The following is a 16,811-nucleotide window of genomic DNA, read 5'->3' on the forward strand; positions in this document are numbered from 1 at the left end:
ACAAATGGGGGAAATCCTCCACATGCTCATCTTTCTGTCATCGCCTTCCCATTGTTTGGAAATGTCACATGGTCATGCAGCGAAGGTCAATAGTTGACTTTTAATCGCAGGTGAATTGAACGAGTGAGAAGTGCCGAGCGCGGAAGTCTTTGTTCGTCTCCAACAGTCGTCAGAAGACCAGCGGCACAAAAAGACTTCTGTGATTTCGGTAAAAACGACGAGGATTGGGACAAATGCATATTTATTTACATGCAATACGTCAAGAAAAAGTATTCAGCTTTTTGCTGAACGATATATAAAAGCAGCAGAAAGTGCTAATGTTGCAGAAACCAATTTTCTTTGCATAAATTACTTGCTCACTGCCGTTGAAGACGTTTTTTTCTTGCTGAATTCAGATTTACATTTGAATAAATTGTAAGTGCCCCTTGTGTGCAACGAAATGTTAATCAGCATTTGGTCACAAATCAACAGCTGCATAAACGATTTGCATCTGTGATCATGATTTGCATGTACAACAGCCAGTAAGGCCGACACACTACGTCTAGACTCCATACCAGAACAGCTGTGTGAAGGTGGCCCGACTGCAGTCTTTCAAAGGAAAGAGAAAGGACACCTTACATAACCTCAACAGGAAAAGTGATGACTCAGATGTAAACAATCTCGTTAACAACTACCTGAGACCCAACCCTGCTTTGTGCAATACACCAACATTGTGTCTGTAGGATCCAGCTGCCCACGGTCTGCAGCTGGGGTGTGCATATCTCATGAAGAATGTTCAATGATTAACGCGGTGAACGAGATCTTGTGTCGTTGTGTGTTGGATGACAGGAGGAGCAGAAGCATTGCACTACATCTGAAACCGTGTGCTGGTATGTGAGGATTTGCTGAGCGTCAGCAAATACATGCCAGTCATACACAACATGTAAGGTACAGTATCACTTGCATGATGGTACATTTCAGTGGTTACTCAGCTTGCTTTGATATGTTCAGGAATGTTACGAGCTGTACAATCAACATGAAAACTCCTCTTCACAACATCCCGTTGTCGGTCTTGTGATTTCTGAGGTGTTAAAAACCGTCCACAAGGAGAGCTTCCTGTCTCACGGAGTCCCGCCACAGTGTGTCATCACAACACCCCGGGGGATTGGACGAAAGCAGTCCTTTTTACTAATGGCCTGCTTTCTACTGCTAACCTGATTCAGTCAAACACGCAGTGCTTGGCGGCAACCAAGCAGCCAATTCACTACCTGAATACCAAACAGGCTGGCCAATGAGTAGACAGCCTGTCAGGCCAAAACACTGACAGAAGCGAGGGACTGAGCGTCCCAGTGGCTCGGCAGTTGGCAGATTATTTTGAGCGACATACGAGGGTTGGATGCACTCGGTGTCGCAGACGCCAACAAAAAAAAAAACATTCCACCACTCTCTGTCAAGGCTGCAATAATGTTGACATCTCCTCTGCAGATTAGTGTGATGCATATGGAACACTTCAGTTATCTTAAAGTAAATTCTTACTTCAAGAAGCTGCCATGGGACATTTAACCTACATTTGCCATCCTATTAATATCCGTTGTGTTGTGATAAATAACCCACAAATCTTTCAAATGTATCATGACACTAATCAGATCTCAGCTCTAATGGCCACCTCAAACAAGAAACAACAACAAAGTCAGCCTCCAATGACGGGTGTGTTTCCTCTCATTGAACTGGGCGCTCTGCAAAAGTGACAATTATTGACTTATTAACTGGAACTTTGGTGAATGTGTGACACACCAGATTGGTATTGGCACTGATTCTGACCTCATGTAGTGGATCAGGTATCAGTTAGGACACCAGAAATTCACATTAAATACTGTTTTTGCCATTTTCGTCATTCAAACTCTGTTATTATTGGGTTCTCCATTGTATTTTTGTATCATGTTGTGTTTTCCTCAATACCGTCCAAGAAATGGTTTACTCCTGGTCCAACCATGTAAAACACGTTGTAACTCTGTTTTGAAGTGTATTATTGTCGTGCATTATGTTACCTTACATAACATTCCACACAGTAAATACAGATTTCAAATTTGGGGAAAAACATTGGTAGTTGGTGTCGGCAGATACCCTGAACAGAATCAGAGCTGGAAAAGAAAATGTTAGTTTGGTTCATCCTTAATGGCAGCACTCCGTAAAACACACAAAAACCGGACAGACGGACGGACAACCCAAAAACACAAAGCCTCCGGCCGCGGCTATCGCCGGTGCCGAGTCAGTCTGAACACGACATCTAGGGAATAAAAGAACTTGGTCACCTTTAAAAGCAGATTAATATATAAAATATATTTTCTTCATTCCCTTTCACTCCGTCTGAAGCACTTCTACCGTGAACCACTCTGCACTCGCTCTCTTTATTTCTCTGTGGAGTCATCTTTTTTATTTCTTGTGATCTATGCAGTGTATGAACATCACACAATTATCTTTAAAAACTAGAATTGCCTTCAGAGAAAGTCGAGGCTGAGCGGTTGAAGTCTTGATCTTCCATCCATGAGACAAGACAACAGCAATGGCTTTGTTCAGACAGTGGAGAGACTGCGTCAACGAATCTGACACCTGGCCAGGTTAAACCAATCAGTGACGAGCGTTTCCCATTTCCATCGTCATGAAGTCAATATTATTAGCTCGGGTGAGTCAGGCAGCTTTACAAAAGGGCACCGAGGGAGGGCGAACGTGAGAATAATGGAACGGCAGGTCCTTCCCATTTTGATTGTTGCGGTAATCAACGGTGTCACATCAAGAGCGCATTAAGTCGCTAAATCCTCCTCCTGAATAATTGACTCCATCTCCAGATACAAACGCGGCAGCCCCTCCGCCCATGACAGACATTAAAGCTGACAGAATTAGACGCCTCCAGAGAGAAACTCCCACCACCTGTGCAGAGAACAAAGTGCTTCCAGTGTCAAACATGAAACCGTCTTGTCTGCAGCGGCCGCCTTACGATACGCCCAGAGCGGCTGATCTACCCCCAATATTTCTGCTTCCGTGCACTATCACGACGGAGTCGGAGAACACAAGAGCAGCGGCAGGCTGACGTTCTGCATGTTATGACTTGTGTGGCGTCAAGGAGTGCTGAACCAGTCTGCGTGGACAGGTTTGTCAGCTGAACGCCTCCAGTGTAAACTGGGTTTGTGTGCGTTTAAGGCCGGTAGAACAACAGGAATACTTTCCAAAGCAATACGCAGCGCCAGAAGTACAGTTGATGAAGTTTACAACGTTCAGTATTCATGGCCTGTGTGTGAAAGCTGTGCGACGATGTCGGAGGCAGTAGTTTGCGGTGTTGAATAAGTTTGTCGAAACAGCATTTAAATTAAGGACTATTTCACTGTTCCTACACTTACAAAAAGAGTTGGATTGAGAAATGAGCAATTTATGCAACTTCAAGGTCCGACAACTTCCTACTTTTTCAAAATAATGTTATTTTTATCAAGAATAGTGAATCCATTCCACGCCAAAAAAAAACAGAAAACATGGCAGCTCTCTACCACACTTTCATTTCCTGCCACTGTGTTTGATGAAGAATAAATAAAGCCGACACTCCAGTCGGGTCGTCAAGCGGTCTGGCATATTCATCATGTTCAGCTCCTCGAATGTAAAATAGTGGTGCTTGGGTTTGAGGCAAATCCTCACACAGGTTCTTTTGAAATTCAAATCTTTTCGTGGATATTCAGTTTCTTCACTTCTTAAATTGTAGAGCAAACATCATCTATTTTGAAGAAAAGCTTCTGTTTGGACATCCAAGCATTGAAAACAGCAGCAGATACTTTGAGCTTGTGCCACTCTGATGACACATCCTGTCTGGATTGTGTGTCTTCAAGGCAATTGGGAGATTAATGTCGTAACAGTCTATAGTTTCTATCGGCTAATCTGTCCTCCTCCGTCACCCGTGTCCTCAGCCTCGCCCTGTTTCTCACAGCAGGAGGAAATCCACCTTTTTTATGGTCTGACCAGCTGAGTGAGGCTGAGGAAAGTGGCGAGTGTGCCAGTAAAGCTGTCATACAGCTCTTGTCAAGCTGAATTAATCTCGTGTTTGCATTCAGTTGATGTTCCGAGTGAGTTCTTACAGTAAAACCCCACCGTGGCAGACTCCGCCACAACTGGTGTGCAGTGTGCGCTTGTGGATGTGTGCGTTTTTTGGAGCGACTGCTTTTATGTCTCGTACGCCCCGTTACAATCCCATAAAGCTGACAAACTACGCCGCACGCAACTTGTTTTATGACGCGCCGGTCGGGTCCGAAGGGAGCCGCGTTTCTCCCCAGGAAACAAGGAAGCTAACGAGCTTTGACCCACTTCACGCTCCTCAGGCACGGCACAGAAAACCATAAAGAACTTCTGCAACGGATGAAACCCGACGCTACGCCTCCGCCGTGCTCGGCAGCGCCAAGATGACGCGCTTACCTCGAGTCACACGTCAGATCCCACGTGGAGAATTCGTGATCGTCCGCGTCGATGACCACCTTGGCCGTCGAGGGCCAGGCCGCGTGGCGCTTGATCGCCACCAGCTCGTGGCCGGCCTCCCGCGTGGGGTCGAGGCTGCAGCAGGTGCCCATCCTTCCACGACAAAAGGACCTCTTTGCTGTTTGATGAGAGACTTTATCTCACTCAAAGCTCACTCGATTTAGCTCCTTCCCCCAGACTTTCATCTCTTGCGAGTGTCGTTCTTCTACAGTGTCCTACAAACGTCCGCTGCCGTCTCTCTCGCCTCCGTTTCGCCTTCTTCCACAAATTTTACTTTTAAGAGATTCCTGAGTCACAGGAAAGGACAAGAGCAAAGCAGATCGCTGCAGACATGATGACGCACTCTCTCTATTTCAGATGTTTAAACTTTTCTCTCCGTGTTCTCCTCTCACTCTAAAGCTTGCAACTGTCCCAACAAGTATCACCCCTTCTTCCCTTGTCCTCTCCGTCTCCGACCTCCCCAGTGCTCCTCACATGATCTCTCTCCCTACGAGCTGCATTGCTAATGTTTTGGTCGCCTGGCCCTCCTCCTCACACTGACAGAAGTGTTACTGTCTCCCACAACCAGCCGGACTTTAAAGAGCCACAACATTGTATCGACCATCTTGTCGTTTCTCTCTCTCTCTCCGTTTAGCATCCGTGTCCCTCAATCCCTCCTTTGTGTCGGTCCTCCTTTGCTCAGTGTTGAACACAGACGGACGCTGCAAATCCCAGGCCTGTTCTTCTGGTCCACAGACGGCAGTCGGGCAGAGCGAGACGGGTCGGTCCTACGCGGTGGAGATGTGTGGGCTTGTCATGCGGAGGAATTAAGCCGTTTGGTCCACGTCTCCATTTTACACATTTTTTACACTTCTGAAGTTTTTGAAAGCACGCTATGTGCTGCCACAGCACCTTTGATGGCGATGATCTGGTGCACCGATGTATACATCTAGAATTAAAACAGCCACTTTGCAAGATGGTTTATTGCCTCGTTTTTGGTCCTGTGCCGTTTATTGAATTTCAGAATTCTGCTTTTTATTTAGTTTTCCGTTTCTTTTACTTACGGACCATTACTGCCCATTTTGTGGTTAAAAGAACGGACGACACTATGCTGTTTCACTGCACAAATCATGTTGATTTGTTTACCGCCACGCTTCATGAACTGTGAGCCGTGCTTACGCTCATCGCTCAGAGTGCGACTTTTAGTCACAAGTGCTATTTTGAGAGCCTGATAAAAGAGGCCAATTTAACCAGGGAAAAATCAAAGAACTGAGGAAAATCTGAGGCTACAAGGGAGCAGTCAGTGTTGTCACAGAAGAGGTGACTTCAATCTCTTGGGAAGTGAGGCTGAGTAGACAAAGCACACTTGGCTGGAAGGGGAAAAATGAAATACAGAAAGCTCTGAGGACTAACTTCATAGGCTGAGAGAAGATGGCATATATGCCGAGACCCTCAAGAAAATCACAGAATCAACCGACCAGAGACCGGGGACACATTTCTCATTTCCTCTTCAAAGACAAAGTTAGACGCTTACTTTAGAAAGGCTTTCTCACAAACAGACTATTCTGGCAACGGCAATAGACACAAAACAGACACAGCTTCATACCAATAAGCCACAGGTTTAGTGGCAGTACACACGCCGGCGTAAAGTACCGGCTCTACCACTACAGCACCTCCAAACAAGAACGGATCGGCCTTACCGGAGAGCTGATCAACTTTGTCTTTGCACGATATCAACCAAATGATGTTCTGAATGAATTATCTCAGGAACGCCTCGAGGGAATTTATTCAAATCTCACATCAGTGGTGTGAAGTTGTCATAATTAGCATATGACTTCTTGAGTTATGGCCAAAATTGTGTGTTTCGTGAAGTCACAGTGACCTTTGACCACCAAATTCTACTCTTGTTAATCCGTGGGTCCAAGTGGACATTGTTGCACCTTCACGGAGTGAGTGTTGAACTTCATGTCCCATCAGCCATTGCTGTCATCAGCAGAGGCAGGAAAATCCGTTCTCCAATGTTTGAATAAAAGTGCGCGGTGAGTGAAATGTGAAATAACTGGTGATAAAGTACAGCGAGGGAAAGTAATGAGCAGGAAACCAAGTGCAGCTTTCCCCACTCAGTCAAGAGAAACGTCGTCATGCACACAAATTTGCTTTTTTGACATTTTAATAGACGGTACGCGAGTGAGAAACAGTCTGTGTGTGTGTGTGTGTGTGTGTGTGTGTGTGTGTGTGTGTGTACGTGCAGGAGTGACATTTAGCCGAAGTACAATTTGTCACAGAAATTTGACTCCCAGAAACATTTAAAGTGGCCTGTTCTTTTTCTTTGGGGGGGGGTTAAATGAGAGGAAGAGGCCACACTTGAACTATTACACATTGATTATGACGAAGACCAAAAGGAGAAAGAAAAACAGGACTTCATGATAAACCAAAGCTTAAAGACGACTAATAACTGGCTGGAGGCCTCTTCATCATTTTCTGATTATCTTTTGTGAACGCGAGTGTTTGTCTCGTACCGAACAAATTCCTCTGTTCATCTATTTGTTCATGAAAATAAATAAAAAAGAGCAGTCTGCACTGCTTCACATTCCCTCAGAGCATCACGATAAACCAGCCTGACAGATCTGTGTTGTACTCAGATCCTGTGTGAGAGTCTGTGGATTAATACTGCAGCCTCGGGGCGAGGTTAAATATTCAAGACATCCATTTTCAGACTTGCTTCAAAAGGTGGTATTGAACACACACACACACACACACACACACCGATGCTGAAATGACCGCAAAAGACTGTCATCTTTGCATCTGTAACAGCGCGGGGAGAGGAAGACAAGAGGGAGAGATGCCTCCAAAAACACCACCTCGGTTTGAAGAGGATGAGAAACGAGTGCTGAATTATCAGCTCCTCAGGAGGCGCATGGTTACGACAAACATTCCTTGATGTGAACGAGGATCATCTGAAAGTCAGAACAAAAGCTCACGGCTCCCGAGGACGAGTACAACAAAATGCTTTTTATATGGGCCCGCTGCCACGACCACAAAACCAAAGTTGAACATGAAATAGAACCATTTCCAACCAGCAGCACCCACAAATGAGAGGAGACAGAATAACTAACCGAACATGACTTTAAGTACCACAGCACTTACAGCGCTGAGGTCGAGAGGAAAGGTCGCTGACGCGATCCTCCATCCACCAGATGAAAATGAACTGGTGAATAATCAGCCTGCCTCCTCAGGAGAGATTAATCGAGTCCAAGTGGACATAGGAAAGGGGACAGAAGGGATTTATAGCACGATAATAAAAAGTACAAATCAAACTGCATTAATTCCTTCACACACGCTTCCATCAGAAAAAAGCAGCCAAGACGAAGCTTCAAATTGTGATATTTCATTAAAAACATTTTGTTCTACATGTCTCATTTAAAATCTCGCCACAAACAAAGCATTTGCTCTAATCAGATAAACCTTAAAATACATTAAATTCTGCGCTCTTCAGCGCAACTGGGAAGCCATGATTGACTCGCCTGAGACCAACAGTCACGTGACAAAAAATGTTGTGAAAACTTGGACTGAACTGGTGAACACAGAGCATTGAAGGAGAGGCTGTAAGTAGATGTACGACCGACGATATATATATATATATATATATATATAAAATATAGTCTATTGTGCTGTTTCCATAGAGGTGCAGGACGTAAACAGTGCAGTGAAAATCAAGGCCACAGAGAGTGACATGTGACAACAGCAAAAAGAACGCTCTGAAACTGCTCGAGGTTCACAGCATTAAAGGAATAGTTCGACCGATTTGAGGAAAATGCTTCTTTGCTTCCCTGCGTCGTACTTTGATTGTGATTGGTAGTTGTGCCATCCCTTCATTCTAACTGGTTGTTTGTCTTTGCACCAACATCGCCAAGATAATTACCTGCACGTTCACGGCACCAGTAAACGCCACAGACAGAATGGGCCATGATCACCGCTGCATGGCACATGGACGTCTGTCAATAATACCAACTGTTGTGTAAAAGTGGTTCTCAGCATGACATTTACTGTAGTCCTATTTTGTCAAGAGTAGCTGAAATCCCCGTCTGGCCTGAATTTCAAGATGATGTATTACATTACGTGTGGAATAATACATGAGATATTAAGCACCTCAGTGTAGATGAAGCTGGTAAAGATATGTATGAAACGGATGTCTGTGGCTTTGTGGAGAGGGAATAAAAGAAGCCTTTCAAGCAGAGCATTTCTTCTTTTATCAGAGTTTGTCCGGTGTCATGAACCAATGAAATAGGAATGTGTTAAAGCACACACACACTGAGCTGTTGATAAATCATTAGCCAGTGGTGATGCAGACTGAGACCTGTGGGGTTTCATGAATAGAGTGAGTCAGCCACAAACACTGACTCACTGCTCTGAGCTCACTTCTCACACCTGACGTCCCTCCTGCAGACCTGCAGCTGCAGCTCACCAAATTCAAACGAGTGTTTTTCTTTTTTTGTTCGGCGTTTTAGACGAGAATCTTTTTCAAAACTTACCCCGCACTTCTAAAACGTTAACATACCGAGAGAACGCCGCGTCTGCCCCACAGTCACTGCAACTGACGCACAGAATTCATTTTGTGTCGGACTAGGCCGTTTGGTTCCTTTATGAATAAATCATAATGCTGAGTCAGGATCAATGAATATTCAGCTCTTTTTCTTGAGAACTAATCAATATGGGTTTAAAATTGTACTTTATATGGTTTTTATTCTCAGATCATTATCGTCCGGCGATACAAAGTCAAAACAAATCGTGACGAATGTCCATCAAACGTTCCCAGAGCTCCAGAACGATGTCTTCAAATGGCACAGACCTCTTCTCGTTGACGTTTTCGGCTAACTCCGGCCTCCATCGTGGCTGCGAGAATCAAGCATGGCGTACTCACGAATTGGAATTAGGACCCACGCACTCTTGACCTCCCAGAAAAACACATGAAAGACGGAGTGGAGGTCGAGAGGTGAAGGTACAGCGAGAGACATAAAACCAGAGAAGAAGAGTTAATGAGCACGACGGACCGGAATCAGCTGATCACATGGAGGCCGAGAGAGGAACAGTGAGAGAGACGCTGCCTCTTGGGAAGCTTCCTGGATTTGATGAAAATGTACCCGTCTCATTTCCAAAGTCATTCACTCCAAGAAGAAGTCCTCATCCTCCAAACAAAAGAATCTCTCACCTTCAGAGGCAAAAGCAAACATCAAACATTCGCTCGACAAAAGAGTCGACATTCCTTCGGAGGGTGTTTGTTCTTTCGGCTTCATGCAGACCAAAGTGTGCAGAAACTATTAAACCAAGCCAAAGAAACCACAACCGAGCTACGACAGCATCATCATTACACAGCTGTGATTTCTCAATTTGCCAAAACACCTGAAGAGTGCTCCATTAACGGTACCGACATTCCAGCTGTGCAGCCGGTGAGCGTTGATCAAACAAGACTTGATCGAGTTCAAAGGTTCAGTTTAAAAAAGGCATTGTTTCAGTCACGTTCTTCTGAAAACACAACACAAACCTGACTAATTTACTCTCACAGTCTAAAGAGGCAGAAGCATGTTAAAGTAAACACGTGCTATAATCCTGACAGATGTTGCTGAAGTGAGCCTTCGGCAGCGAAAGCAGGTGTTGGAACGCAAATATCTGGAGGGAACCTCATTAAGTAGGAACACAGCCGGCGAAGACGACGTCTGTTAGAAACGCCGTCCTTGGGCTGACATTTAGAAACAATCTTTAACTCTCCTAGTGCGCTGGAAGCAAACACAGGAAACTGTGTTTCGACAGAAACAACAGAACGGAAACAAAAAAAAAAAAAGCTGTTGACAAAAAGCTTTCTCTTCCAGCCTTTTATTCGTCTGCTGGGGAACTGTTGGTTCTTTGGTTTTAGCCGCGGCCAAACAAAAGCCTCTTCTTCATCCGGGGACAAAGAGCTTCAGACGGCGAGCACAAACCAACCCCGTGTTCTCGCGCCTCCAACATCATCCACCGGTTTTATTAGCAGGTTCACAAATATTATCCATCACGTTTGGGGAAACGGCTGCTTTTTTTGCTTTTAAAAGTTCGTCCTTTTCCGTGCGAGCAAACGGCCACAAAGCAGCCATTCAGGTGGATCCTCTCGAACGCAGCGCGGCCTTCTCTGCAAACAACAATCTATATTTAGGTCCATTCATCGCTCTCCTCAAAACGGGAAAGTTTTGAGAAATGAAAAACTGCCTTTAATACGCCAAACCTGCTCACATCCGTCAGCATCTTACCGGGGAAACATGAACATGTTCTGTGACTCATCACTGGGTTTTTCGGTTAACCGAGTGCCGAGGAAGAAGCAGAGTCGGCTTCTGCATTTCTTCAAAGATAAGACTACGTTCTCTGTTAAAACAAATGAATCCCGCACTTTTTTTACAAAGATCCCGCCTTTTAAAGGTTTTCACTTTCCAACGATAGAAAACAGAGAAAAAGCAGCAAATCCTCACATCTGAGAAGCCGGAAACCCAAGAATGTTTGGTATTTCAGCTGGATGAAAGCCTACAGCTACTGCCAGGCCACTGAAACAGCGACAGAAAGTACTTCTGGACGGAGTCAACGGGCTGAAGCAGCAGAGGCCGTGTTTCTCACACCTCTCTAGATCACAGGATGATGAGAAAGGACAGGGCTGACGAACCAGCTGTCTTCTGCTACCAACAGACATCTCTCAGTCTCTCAGTGTGTGTGTGTGTGTGTGTGTGTGTGTGTGTGTGTGTGTGTGTTCTCCCTCTCCCCTGCTGCCTCCCTTAAACCCCCCTGAGTGAAGCCAGTCGTGCAGACGTTCCTGCAGGAGCTTTAACGCTCCTCGGATCTGATCGGCTCTGCTCCTCCCGGTATCAGGAGCCCCCCCGCTGGGGATCGAAGAGGAGGAGGAGGAGGAGGAGGAGGAGGAGGAAGACCCATCTGGACTGGAGGCCCCTCGAGGGTTTAGGAGCGAATCGTACATCAGGTCTGTTTGCATGTGCGCAGGTATGAGCGTGAGCAAACAGAGGCACCGACAGTGAGGGAGTCAGAACATCGTCAGACAAACGAACTGTTGCTACGTCTACAATCAGCTCATCAACAGCTCTGGGAGTCACAGAATGATGTTCACATGGCCTGTTGAGAGAGCGGAGTGTGACGGTTGTAGCTGGAAACACATCGTGCCCCGAGGACGTGATGACGGTTCAGTGGTTCAGACGCCCTCAGAGGCTTTCAACCCCGTCTGGGTGTCTAGAAGTCGTGCAGAAACGAACCCTTCTGATCGTCGTTTAAATCGGTTCAGTGGGGCGCGACCACGATGAGAAGTTGGAAACGTGGCCTTTGGGTTGCCATCGCATTCACTTTTCAACATATAAATATAGAGAAACGGTGAACAGCAAAACGAGCAGCCCAAAATGTCTTTGTTCCATCGATTCATAAATATTTCTGCGATAGTCAGAACTAGATCCAGACAACGCAGCGCATGCGTCGGTGCTTTTACAGGCTTCTGCTTTTACAGACAATTTTGTATACGAGGAATTGAAGGTGGACATATTAACTGATAACTTAAGATTCAAACTGGAGCCTCTTCAACACGGCCTGTTTGAAGCTGGACTGAATGAAACGTTAGCAGCAGCGAGCAGCTAACCGACAGCAAGTAAAAACATCAAACAATCAAAGGTGACGGCGAATTAAATGTGACGATTTGATGCTTTTCTCAGTTTTACAAAAGAAAATGTGAATTAATGTGCATTTCCGCACAGCTGTTTTTATCCAGTCCTGTGCCATTAAACCATGAGGATGCAGAAGAAAACAGGTGGGGAATATGAGGTGAATATGGCATTCATGTGCGTTTGTTTGCATTCATTTGAGGAACGTCTCCTCATCATTGCTCCACAGTGTTTTTCGTCCCTCCAGTGACGCCCGAGGGACGGATAAGTCACGCTTACCGTACGTTATCAGTAAGAACAGACACTGTCCCGCTTCAGAGGAATCAAGCTGCTTTTCTCAGAAAAACATGCAGAGACACAGCGGGAGCCGTGCTGTTCTTCTTGCCAGTAATAAAAACATGAAAAACAGTGTTTGGGATAGAAGGGGGGGGGGGGGCAGTTACATAACACGGCCTCTAGATGAACAGTCTTCCTCCGAAGTGGATAGGATATTGGATTTCAAGCTTGTTGTTACTCCACCATATTGTTTCTGTTCAAGAAATACCATTCATAAGCCAATTCAAAGTTTGGAGAGAGTCAGTAAATAAACACATGTCCCACTCTGGCAAATAGAAAAGAGTGTTTAGGTGAAGTTTGAACCTGTTTGTGATGCAGAATAAACACACTTTAAGTCAGATTCCCCTCTGATACTTCTCCATTAAGTCCTCCATCTTTATGATTTAAGTATTTCACTGGAACCAGCACAGAGGAGCAGGGCTGTCCCCAACAATGTATCCGTTTTAATGACTCTCGAAATGACGCGTTGACGTCGTAAGTTAACCTTCAGCTCGTTTGGTCTTTCCAAAGTTAAAAGTAGAGCAGCCACCGTTGGTAATTGATTTGTCGGCAGGTAGAAAATGTTCTGCAACTATTCTGATCGTCGCATTATAATAATGAAATGATGGTTTTTTGTGGGTCAATCTAATAAAACACTTCCTCTCCAGAGATATAACAGAAGAAAGCAGGAAATCCTCACATTTGAGAAGCTGGAACATGAAACAGTTTGGTGTTCCTCCTCAATAAACGCCTTGAATTATTACATTACGGTTGTATCAGGTACAGCTGGTCTGGTCTGTCTTTAAGGCTCTCCAAGCTACCAAACACAAGGTTCTGTCTGAAGCCTGCTAACAGCTGGATTAAAATACTGAGTTACACGTTAAAGCTCAACGAGAGAAAGTTTGGAACAAAGTAACGTTTTTATTTTATACCGGACGAAAAAAACAGCAATTGCCAGTTTCATGTATTTTTCAATGACTCCATTCAGGATATGTTTTTAAGAGAGAGAGAGAGACACACACACACACACACACACACACACACACACAGACTGAGGGCATTTTCAGAGGACAAGACGTCAAAACAACGGATTACTGACCGACTGAGTCGACTAATCTAACATTCAGAGTGTTAACTCTCCATTTTACAGACGCTTTAGAAGAAGTGCTGGCTGCGTTTGTATGAATATTCAACGACCGGAGAAATCTAATTATCCACCCAGGAGCCTCACAAACAAACCCACACACAGAAAAAGCATCAACGGCAAGACGCTGTGTGGAGGCACGAGGTCCCAATCAGGCCCGAGACACACTCACAAGATCTCTTTCTCCGCTTAGGAAATCAAAGAATACTTTAATCGACTTTTTCCAGAAGCACAGTGTAACAACACGAGCCTGTCCTCTACTTTCTGTAACTAAAATTGAAGCTATGAGCTCATTACAACATCTGTTGAATCAGCATTAATGACCGATTATCTGCAGATAGCGACGTGCTCTCCTACACAGTGTGTAGAGGAAGCAATGAGTTCTTTAATTATCCTCATTTAGCGACTGGCTAGTTAGGTACCTAGCTAACGTTGGCTTGTTTATTCCACCACATGTTCTTGCTCCCCGGTCACAGAAAACGAGTGGACAGCGGGCTGGTGGACAGCGGGCTGGTGGACAGCGGGCTGGTGGACAACGGGCTGGTGGACAGCGTGCTGGTGGACAGCGGGCTGGTGGACAACGGGCTGGTGGACAGCGGGCTGGTGGACAGCGGGCTGGTGGGTCTCTGCTGCCCGACGCTAGGAGACTACAGCCGGGAGGAGAGCTCCGGGTTCATGCTGGCTCAGTTTCACATGCTACAGGTGCGACGGTCCGTCTCCAAAGCCGGCGCCCACATTGAAACTTTGAGGTCACCGAGAACAGGGCTCTGTTGTACACCGAGTGTTTTGCTTACGAATAGAAACTTCATCACGGAGACAAACCACCGCTTTAATAGACCAGAATGCAACGCTGCCACAAGACGTTCAATCTCTTCAGTTACCTCATTTCAAAAACAGCAAAGATCAAGCATCCGTTGTTGGGTTTGTGAAATTGACAATAATATATACTGTATATATATATATATATATATATATAAATGTATATCAGCAGATATATTGTCATCTGATATTTGTAATTCTCTAATATTGATATGTAATATTGATGTGTAATATTGATGTGTAATATTGATGTGTAATATTGATGAGCATGGATGTGATACTAAACGTTTGGAGGGTCAAAAGTAATTAAGAAGTAGTCCCACCTCTTCCAGCCGCAACATTTGAATTCATAATAATACAAAATATAATAATCGTAAATGGTTAATTCTGCAGTAAGTATGTCTGATCATTTTGTTATTTTCCTCATAGTAAAGTTTGGAATGGATGTGTACTTGTTATTTGTTTGTACACTGTGGTATTGCTCACTGTGGTATTGCTACTTTTACTTCAGTAGTTGGAGGACTTCTTCCAACACTACATCTCAGTGGCACTAAGATGCTAAATAAATAATTTAAATCCTGCAACGTGGAGTGTTCCTCTCACACACAGCAGCGGGGTCATCACTCGGTCAGCAGGTAACTCCGGGTCACACCTCGTTTACGTCCACTCTGTGCTCGCGGTAATTACGGACGGGAGCCATATTAAGCTGCTCGGTAACTTTCAGTAACGCGCAGGTGACCGGAGCCACAACGGAGACGCACGCGACTTACTTTATGAAGTAACTGGCCCCGTCGTTCGTGAAGCCTTCCTCCCATCCCGGAGGTAGGTCTGAAATAAAAAATAAAAACAAAAACAAACGACATGACTTCGTTAGTGACACCTGAAAGTCCCCCCCCCCCCTGCCTCCTCCGTCGGGCTGGGCCCAGCATGAACACACACACACACACACACACACACACACACACAGGTGAAACGTTCTCTACCTGAGCGGATCATGTGTCCGGAGTTAACCGGTTCACCGGAGCGCGGATGGAGCCAGGTGGTGGTCTGCGCCTCATCGCTGCAGCACAAGCGCAAACACACGCACGCACACACACACAGAGAGAGAGAGAAAAACACCTGTTACGCCAACGGGAAGGAAACACCAGCAGACTCCGCCAACTCCCGTTAAACCGGGAGAGACGGTGCGTTAAAGCGCTCGTTATCCACTCACTTGATGAAGAAGACCCGGCCGTCCCTGCAGACACCGTACGACCAGTGTTCAGGTAAGGCGTCTCGCCCGAGAGGCGCCGCCATGATCCGGTCTGAAGTCCTATTTCATCGCATTCCCTCTCCATGAGTCTCTCCCGAGAGCTCCGCGATCAGCGCTCGCGCCAGCGCCGCCTTCAGGCTCTCCGCTGAAGCCCGGAAATCTGAGCACCAAGAGCTGAACCGCTGAAGAAAAACACAGCAGTGTGAGCTGTTGGAGATTGTAGTTTTTTGGTTTTATTGCAGACTGCAGACAGATTGGTCTTCACTAACATGCTGTAGTTTTATTTAATTCCAATGAAAGAAAGAGGAGTTATATTACAATTACACACATATTTCACACACTGTTTAATGGTGATTCTAATATATTTTGTGCTGAATTCAATTGATTTTAGGCACAAACTAAATATACAATTTAAACAAAAGTAATTTCCCACCAGAATAACACACCTGGTACCAGACTATAATTCAGCAATACAGAATTTACAGAAAAAAAATTCACTTTTTGCTTAAAATACTCAGCAATACAACGTTTGGTTTGTGGCTTGCCAAACTGTTTCTGCCAGGGGACTTTGTACTTTTAACCCTCAATATTTCTAAAATCCTGGCTGCAGCGCTCGTTATGAACATGAGTTATGAGAACTAAAACATTCGACAATAGGGGTTCAACATGCTGACCGTGTAGTTGCAGCTCACCCATATCAAGTCCAGACAAGGATCTTTGTTGCACGTCATCCATCATCTCTCTCTTGCCTCGTCAGGTCTTCATTGTTCTTCATCTAATGAAGACAAACTTGCCCAAAAAATACATTCAATGAAAAACTGGCCTATGGTTTTGCTAAACCATTATGTCAGTACAATAACGGGAGCGCCCAAAAACAATAATCTGTTGATTTGTAGAAGAACAAGTTATTCATGAATCATAGGGTTGAGGCTTTGCTCTGTTGTTTATTGATTCAAAATATAAAAGCGAAGTTAACCTCAATTATGTGGCAGTTTTCACACCTGCCGTACCTGGTTTGGACACAGAGATGTGTGATTCACACAATACTTTCAAATGACAGTTTGAATGCAGTTACTTTTCACATGGTCTACATCTCAAAATGATGTCATTTAAATTCAGCTTAGTTTTGTTTTTA

At 45.0% G+C, this 16,811-nt stretch overlaps 1 protein-coding gene across 1 annotated transcript in view; it reads right to left on the bottom strand.

Annotated features, from left to right (window-relative positions):
* LOC306780003 (pleckstrin homology domain-containing family A member 7-like) overlaps positions 1 to 4,467 on the bottom strand; it is a 94,412-nt gene extending 89,945 nt beyond the window's left edge. The window contains exon 1 of the mRNA XM_079272160.1: positions 4,432 to 4,467. The gene's annotated coding sequence lies outside the window, so the exon portion shown is untranslated. The remainder of the gene's footprint in view (positions 1 to 4,431) is intronic.
* Between the last annotated feature and the right edge of the window lie 12,344 nt (positions 4,468 to 16,811).

The sequence above is a fragment of the Melanostigma gelatinosum genome (genome assembly GCF_949748355.1).
Source record: "Melanostigma gelatinosum genome assembly, chromosome: 1".
Taxonomy (NCBI): domain Eukaryota; kingdom Metazoa; phylum Chordata; class Actinopteri; order Perciformes; family Zoarcidae; genus Melanostigma; species Melanostigma gelatinosum.